General features: G+C 41.3%; 1 long non-coding RNA gene across 1 annotated transcript in view; it reads left to right on the top strand.

Moving 5' to 3' along the window:
- Positions 1-5,439: 5,439 nt before the first annotated feature.
- The window catches only part of LOC108125605 (uncharacterized), a 30,697-nt gene continuing 27,295 nt past the window's right edge, over positions 5,440-8,841 (top strand). The window contains exon 1 of the long non-coding RNA XR_001773318.3: positions 5,440-6,033. This is a non-coding gene — a long non-coding RNA (uncharacterized lncRNA). The remainder of the gene's footprint in view (positions 6,034-8,841) is intronic.

Raw genomic sequence — 8,841 nt, 5'->3', positions numbered from 1 at the left:
GCCTCCAAATGCCATTGGCCAACCCTTGAATGTGGGTTAAAAATAACCTTACTCCCTCCAGTAGGGCCATTTTCCAAATATACACACAAACGACTGAGATTGCTGGCTTTGAAAGGCAGAAATCAATTTCTTTATCGGCCAGAACTAATATGTCAAATGTATAATTCGAATTCGGAAAAGAGGCTGTCCCCCACAAACAGGGATTACAAAAATCTAACCCCTGGATAAATCTCTTTGGTCAATAATGTTTTTTTTTTCAGCAAATGCTGATTGATTGGCGGAGGTCCTCGAGGCTCAAAGAAATCCTAAACAGGCACACATTCCAGTCGAGGGTTCTCGCAAGTGAAATTTCCTTATTCATTAGTTGCGATTTTGGCACAAATTCATTTTTAATGACAGACGCTTTTTACAGCTCGGCAGATTTTTTGGCAGCTTCGGTTAGTCCTTCCTTAGGAATTTTTGTCTTTTTGCGCCCCTGGCTCTTTAATGTATTTTTCATGAGTTTTGTAAAGTGAAAAACTTTCGGATGCGTGCGAATAACTCATATTCATTGATATTCTGGCGTGTCTGGGCTTTCCGTTGGCCCAACCTTAAACAGATGCTTTTTTTCTTTCCAGGCACTGTGGGAAAAAGTTTGAGTTTTAATAAAATTTTTTTTTAATCTGAGGTCTTAAAATATAGTTTACGCCCTGTCCTAAAAAGATATGTACCTTGCTTTCGTTATTTTCTTAGAGTGCAACTCCCTACTCTGACTGGTAGTATTATATAATTCATAAATGCCTTGGACCCCAGTCAATGACTTTGGCAATATTTCGAGTCGCTGGACTCGCGTAATTGCCAGCGCAATGAGCACGCCCAGCAGCGTCGTCCTGTCGTGTCCTTAAAACTTGCCCGCAAGCAGCCGGAGCTCATAAATAAATTTCTAGGCAAGCGAAAAAATGCCCGACCAGAAATCAAAGAAAATAAAGTAGAACAGCATTTGATATTTTATGGAGCTCAGCCCCTCCAGCCCACAAAAAAACAAGAAAAAAAGAAAGAGAGGCGTGAACGGTTTGTGCACATCATCCCAGTCACAGAAAAAGTCCTGTGAGTTATTTATGAAAGTCCTGGCCCCGCTACGCCAATGATCGTTAATCATAATCGACGCATAATATTTCGCCGGCAAGCGCCGGAAATCGGAACTAATTTATGTGGAAATGAGTTAATTTCCTTTGCCTGAATTGTGTGATTTTCTAGCGATTTCATCGCCACTGCCATGCCAAAAGTAATTACCAAGCACTTCTCAGCAATGCTCCCAGGGGGCTGCCAGTTCCGAGGAGTTCCCAAATTAGGCTCAACTTGATGCTGTCCTTGTTGTCCTCGTCGTGGTTGTGTGCCGGCAGTTTTCAAGCTAAATTAATTATGAAATTTGTGTGCAGGTAAGTGGCAAATAAGTTCAAGCCCGTATTGGCTTAAAGTTCGAGGAAAAATCAAACTTTTTCTACCTTTACTTGACGAAAGAATCTACCCTGCCAAAATAACAATTAGCCAGAGGATTATCCCGTCTGACCACATGAAATAAAAATACACAAATATTTGGGAAATATTTTCACAGAATATTTTATGGCAATAATCCGCTTAGCACTTTTTTGACAATATTTACTCTGTACAAAATATTTTTCTCTAAAATAAAACATCCGCCTTTTGTTTTAAAATCATTTGGGAATTGTTCGACCTTTGGACATCTACTTAAAATTAATATTTTAAAGCCCGATTAAAGCCACACAAAACAAGGACTTAATAAAAAAAATATGTATATATGATTTATTTATGAACAATAAAACAAAAATCATTCACCTTAAAAGCTTTTCAATAAAATCTGTAAATCAGATTACAAAGCAAACAATAGTTAGCATTTGTGAAATATAATAGCTTAATAAAACAATAATCAACACCTTGAAAAATCCCTTTGTTAGGCTTCGAGGAATTTTATCATAATAGACAAAAATATGAGAGAAAAATTTAATTCAAATATGAATGGACTTTTGAATTTCTTTTAAAAAGTTCTTTGAAAAATTTAATAAAAGCAGACTGTCTGTCTACTGACGTCTGACATCTCTGGACCCAAGGTGTCCGAGGCCAGAAGCTGTCAAAATAAAGTTTTACAATTCACACACAATTTTACCGCCAGCCGCCCCAGGACCACCCAGCAACACCACCAACCGGGTGGTGTGGCTAATTTGAGCGGTGTTTGTTTGACATTTCGAGTGGAAGAGCCGCAACATGAGGCAACACGCGTTGCTGTCAGTCCGGGGTCAGCCGAAAATGATGCCAAAGTACATGAAAAATGTATAAGCGGCATTACTGGCAGGGTGGATTTCGTCTAATGGAAATGTTATTGTCAATTGTAAAATAAAACCAAGGCCAGCTAGCCATGAAGCGGAAATAGAAACGGAGTGTAAGGTTCTCGATTCTGAGATCTCAGTTCCGAGAAAATCCTTTCTTGGATTTGTAATAAAAAAGTTTCCATAAACACCTGAGACAATCCTCCGCCTCCAATCCATTCGGCAAAATTCGATGGCCAATTCCGAATTGATTTTCTTAGGTCCTTGGCAGTCCTGCTTAACATTGACAGATTGTATGCCATTTTTTTGCGTTGTACTTGCAACAATATCAGTGGCAGAGGGCCGAGAAGGGGAAGAGGCAAAAAGTTTGCCGGTGAAAAGCAGCTGAAACAAGCAGCTGAAAAACTGCTGAAAAACTTTGACAACTTGCACCAAACTTTTACCAGCCGTGTGACATTAGGTGAGAGTTCCCAGAGTCCTTACGTCGCTCCAACTCATACCTCCTCTCCAAAAGGACTGGTATTCAACCCTTGGATATTTGGGCGGCAGCAGCTGAAGCCTTTGTTCGTTATAAATCACAAAGTAATCATAAATCGCTGCCTGCACATAAATTACAATAAGAAACAAATGACAAGTCGAAGTAGAGTGTTTTTTTTTTGTCTCCTGCTCTGCAGGACATTTTCGGCACAATTTGCCGAATGTCCTGCGGCGAGAAAATTGTCTTCGTTTTGCCCTTTTTAAGGCAAACATCAATTTGCGGCGGCCTCATGTGAAGTCCCGGGGCTCCCTAAGAGTAATTTTCCCAAAAAAGTAGCCAACATTTTTTATTATTATTGGTAACTATACAGGAATATCAAAAGTTAGTCTTTAAAATATTTAGAAAAGGATCATATTTAGGGAAATATGATAAATCTTCATTAAATTCCAGATGCTATACTAATTTAAAAGATGCTATTCCATCCCTCCTAATCCCCAGTTTAAAATAACACGAAACGAAACTTCAAATGGCCAAAGACACTTATTTTATTTTACATAAGCTGAACCACAGCCACACCCCATAATTTAGCCACTAGTCAACGCCTCGGGGCCGAAAAGATTTTGCTTCCTCCTTGAAGTTGCGAGTGGCACTTTTGCTTTGTAATTTATGCAGCCTAAATGAAAAGCGTTTTTCCAACAACATTTAATTAAGTTCGGGGGGTGTGGGCCAACAACGGTAGAAAATGTTCAAAGTTAAACATGAGAATTAAAATGCCAGGGCCGAAAGTGGAATGCCTTTTTTTTTGCATTTAGCAGGCCGATGTTCATTTAAATCGTTTTTGTATTTGAGGAGTTATTTAAAAAGCTCTCATTCAGAGAAATACACTTTCAGGCAGGCACTGGAAAAAATAATACATTTTCTTTAAATATTTTTACTTTTTTTAAGAATTTTTATTATTAGCCATAACTACCTAAAGCATTAGCTATAAAAAACTATATAAAGTACCCCTAGGATTATAATTATTAAAGAAGTCATCCTTTAAAACATTTCAGTGCACAAAACTATATTGGCATAGTGGAAAACCAATCAAAATACCTGCGTTCCGGTTGACCCCTGGGAATTTGCAAGTGGGGCCAATGACTAGCGCTGGGATCATCATCATCCTTATTATCATCATCACCAACAAAAGTGGCAGCGGCAGGAGCTAAAGCTGCGGCAGGAGCCGGGGTAGCGGCAAAAAATTGGGTCGTTGTTGGGTTTTAATGTGCCTCGGTTGCCACTTTTTCTGTTATCAGCAGCGTCAATGTTTGGTGATAACAGCTACAGGCAGAGGCTGTGGCTGTGCCAGTGGCAGTGGCAGAATCCAACAACAAAGAACAGCCTCCGCTGCGGCAGCGACGCGGCAGCTCAGTCAACTGAGATGGGCATCGACTAATGGCCGAAGCAGCGCTGTAATCCCGCTGTCCCTGGGTGTGTGAGTGAGTGTGTATGTGTGTTGGGTATGGCCGCTACGGGTGTAGTATGTGTGTAAGTAGGGCTAGAATATGTGGAGCAAGTTGCGCTTTGTCCGCTGCCTCCGTTTCGCGGCTTCGGCATCCACGACCGCAAGAATCCGCAAGGGCAGCATCGGAATTCGTCCTCGCTTCGGTTTTAGTCCTGGCAGCGCAGGCGCGTGTGAGAGAATCGCGAGAGCAGAGCGAGTTGGCGAGAAGCCGCCATTCTTGGAGAGCGAAAGGATGTTCCAGTTCCATGTTGTGATGCTGCTGTTGCGAATTCTGTTAACTTTTAACAGAGCTGCACCCACTGTAAAGGATATTATCCTTAAATGTAATTTTGAAAGTTTAAACTAAAAATTAAGGAATAAAATACTATTAGAACTTTAAATATTTAAATAGATTTTTAAAATAATTTTGTTCACAGATAAGATTCCTCTTCATAGTTCGATAAATTTATAAGAGATGCAAAAATAATGTCTCAAGGAAATTCGGAAAAAATTTATTTAAAATGCTTCGAAAATAAATATAATTATTTTTTTTACCTAAAAACAATTACATTTTATGTTAAATTATACCAAGATTTTAGATATAATATTAGTCCCACAAAATAATAATTTTGAATCAAGAAACTTTGAATAATCCTTGAGTCTTTAACTCCCCCTACCAAAAGCCCAGTCACATTCCTTTACAGTCTGTTCCAATTCCAGGACGTTCCGCATATCCTCTCGCCAAGGAGCAACACCAACAGCAACATGAACAACTTCAGCCGCAACAGCAACTTGGACACAAGAGCCATCGGATAGTTTTGTGCATTTTCCGAACAATTTTAGAAGCATGCAACGTCGGAAAATGCCGATGCGCTACGAAAATTGCAAGGGACTTCGTGGGAAATGGAAAATGCTGCCAGACTTCGGGCCGGCTCTCTCTCTTTTCCGCTGCCACTCGCTCTCTCTCGCTCGTTTAGCCGAGATTTTCCTGGCCTTATGTTGCTGTTGGGCTGCTGCTGCTGTCGCTGTCGCTGCTCCAACTCTGCTGCCTCGGCGGCTGCTGCTCCTGGTGCTGCTGCTGCGAAGGACTTGCGTGCTTTTTGGGGCTGGCTGTTGGTCCTTGGGCCATGGCTCGTTCAGTCGTCGTTGCGTGTTGTAGGTGGCCTGGTCTGCTCAGCTCAGCTCTGCCAGAAGTTGCTCCTCCTTCAACCGCTGCCGATTCTGCTTCGGCGATTGCTACTGCCATCGCTGCTGCTGCTGCTGCGGCTGCTACTGCATCTGCAACCTGCAACACCCATCCAAACGTCGCATCCACTGACGCCACAGCCACAGAAGAAGTCGTAACGTCGCGTTCAGTCTTCGTCCTACAGCGTAACGTAACGTTGCCATCATACGTAATGTCGCGTAGTGTTTTTTGTCCATTGGCTTCGTTAGCCCGAAAAAAAACTGTTAGACGAAAAAAAAAAAAAAACAAAAATGCCAGACCAGGTGACTGAACTGATCCAACATCCGCAACATCCTCGTCCTCGACGCCGCCAAACTCAAGTCAAGTGCCGTGGATGTGTGTCAATTAAAAAGTCTCGTCTCAGTGAGTCGCGTATTTAATTTGCGGCACATTCCAGACACACCGACCCACACACACCATCCAGCTATTTAATTAAAAATGCCACGGACACGGAATCACACAGAAATATTGACCGATTCGAAAAACCCAACGATTTCAACTCAAAGTTAAACACAATATTGCGGTAAGTCTGGTTTAGATTATATTTCACTAATCATCAAATGGAAATTGAATTTTATTAGCTGTGAACATGTTGATGCTGTGGTTATTGGTCCGGAACGCAAATTGCAATTTAATTTATGGCGTTAGCACACGGCTACACAATTAAATCAATTATAGGCCTTATTTGTCTACTAACAAGGTCAATATATTTTTGTGGCGGTTTTTTGTGGTTAAAAAATTGCTGTGAGACCGGTATTGTTGAGTTTCTTAAACAAAGATTTCCTGGAAACAATATTCCAAGCTCAGGCAGGCATAAAAGTTCTCATCATACTTATTTAAATACCAAGAAATGAATTTCATCCTAACTAGAAAAACTCGAAAGTTACCTCAAGCGTATGTTTTATATATTCTTTTCGTTGGCCTCGCTGAACACGATACAAATTTCGTTGGGGCTCAAATAAATCAGCTTAGAGTGGGCAATAAAAGCCAAGCCAAGGAACTCCTTGCCAGTTTTCGGGAAGCGAAAAAATTACACTGCATTACGCATACGCCAGGTGCGACAAATGTGTGCAGGGAAGCGTGGCGAACACGACAGGGGGAAATAAATGACGGCTCCAGCACGCGCTCGAATAAATATGTGTTCGTATATGTATAAATAACCGACTTTAATCAGTTGCCAACTGCGAGCCATGACAAGCATTTAATTAGAAAAATCAACGGCATTAAACAGTGCTGTTGAGCGCGCTGAGCCATTGGCTGGGCACATTCCACGGGTCGTAGGGCGTTGAGCCTCGTCTATTTCAGTCAGACTGTCATTACACACAGAAAATTAGACGGGATACGGCTTAGCTGGGCTGACAGCCGGCAAGTCTGGCTCTGACAGAGAGCCAAGAAATCCGAGACGGGCACAACGACAAAGACGCGTGTTGAAATGTAAATAAAACAAAGGCAGTTGAAGGCTGAAAGCCAGGATGGCGAAGGAAGCTGAACGAGAAAGTATCGCGCACACACAAAAAACACAAGAAACATTCCCATACACGAGAATGTATGTAAAATAATAAAAAGCGACATTTACGACATAACATGGCAGCATATTACACGGAAAGTAGGGGGATCTCAAAACTCAGTCGCATGGTCTGGGCTCTGGCACACACTGCGTATACGTACTCGCATTACAATGTTTCGCACTGATTGTTCTCGGGGATTCCCCCTCATTTCGTTTTTCCCGTATATGAGTTGCCATGCAAATGTATACAAAGTAATTATGCGTGTGTGTGCTGGTGTTTATATGTGCCTGTGTGTGTATTTTTCTGCTCTGTGCGAGCTTGTATCTTGTAGTATTACTCAAATAATTGCCAAACCACACACGCAGCTCAGACAGCGTTGGATGCTGCCAGGCAATGCTGCCAGGCAATGCCTTTTTAAAAGCATAAAAACAACAGAGTAAAAATTCTGAATGAGCTTTACACGAATGAGAAATACTCTTAAATAACCTAAAGAAAAAAATATATACATACGGGCAGATAAAAATTAATAAATTATAACTAGACTTTCTATTGTTTTGTATTAAAATAACAATTTAAACATTCTACCCAATGAAAGGTAATTTCTTAAGGTATTATCTTAAAAACAAAATAATTAAAACGATCCAAAACCTCACTGGTTAACCTCAAGATACTTTTTTTTTGAGAGTATCAGACATGCTTGAACAACATTGTATCTTATTAACAAAACAACTTTGTGTGCTGTACCTACACCCACACATATGTCGCCTTGTTGCAAAAATATTCAAAGTATTGTTGGCAGTAATTTCGGGATACTTTTCAGACAAAAAAAAAAAGAACGAGGACAACAACAAGAGCAGACGGCAAACAACATGGAAAAGTTTCGTGAGGGCATACGCCATGAATTTTCATTTAATTAGGGCGTCCCGTCCCCATCCAATTTTACGGCCTCTCATCCTTTTGATGGTTAGGCAAACTTGTGAAAAACAAAAAGCGGAAAGAAAAATGTTATATAGATTGGGCAAAGAAACCAGAAGAGTAGAAACCCTTTTTGCTTTATTGTTTACATGGGCCAGGGCACCCAGATCGGGGGAGGCAAACACTTTCAAATGATTTTATTTTGCGTGCCAACCACACGGAGAAAAAAGAGACTGAAATACTGGCCAATTTGTAGCCGCTTCTGCAGAGAGTTCTTCGTCATAGTCGGCAACCACAGGCGGACAGGACAGACATTGAAACCAATTAATTTTAAATTGAGAGCAGTCCCCTTGGCCTGAAATCGAGTTGAGCTCCCTTTTGTCTGAATAATGAGCGTTCAATTTGCGGAAAGAAAGTTTGGCCAGTGCGAAAGGTGTCGATGGGGAAAGGTCCTCTTTTTATTTGCTCAGCCTTTGTTTGGGCTATCTATTTTTGGGGCTAATTGAAGTCTGAATGCCGGCAGACGAGGTGGCTGAAGAGAACCGCAAAAGGTCGTTACAGGCCGGAGGAAAGTAAAGCGAGAACCCCCGCCTCCCGACCGCAATTTCTTTCAGCTGCCCATAAAAGTAGGCAATACAATTTCCAACTTTCCTTCTGCCAAGAGTTTTCCTTGCCCTTCCAGCTCCTTGCTTCCCCAGTTACTGCCTTTTGAAATTTTCACACATGATTTTTTCATAGACCAATTTGCACACATTATAAGTTTGCAACCGCAAATTGCCACACCCCTAGGGGGGCAAACCAACAAGCAACCGACAACAAACAGAACAGCCCCAGCAGTAGTAGCAGTAGCAGACAAAAAGCAACCCAAGAAAATAAACTTTTCGTTTTTGTGTTCGAGGCGTAGAAAA

The sequence above is a fragment of the Drosophila bipectinata genome, chromosome 2L, assembly GCF_030179905.1.
Source record: "Drosophila bipectinata strain 14024-0381.07 chromosome 2L, DbipHiC1v2, whole genome shotgun sequence".
Taxonomy (NCBI): Eukaryota; Metazoa; Arthropoda; class Insecta; order Diptera; family Drosophilidae; genus Drosophila; species Drosophila bipectinata.
The sequence above is the reverse complement of the archived record's forward strand: the minus strand, read 5'-3'. Positions and strand labels throughout refer to the sequence as shown.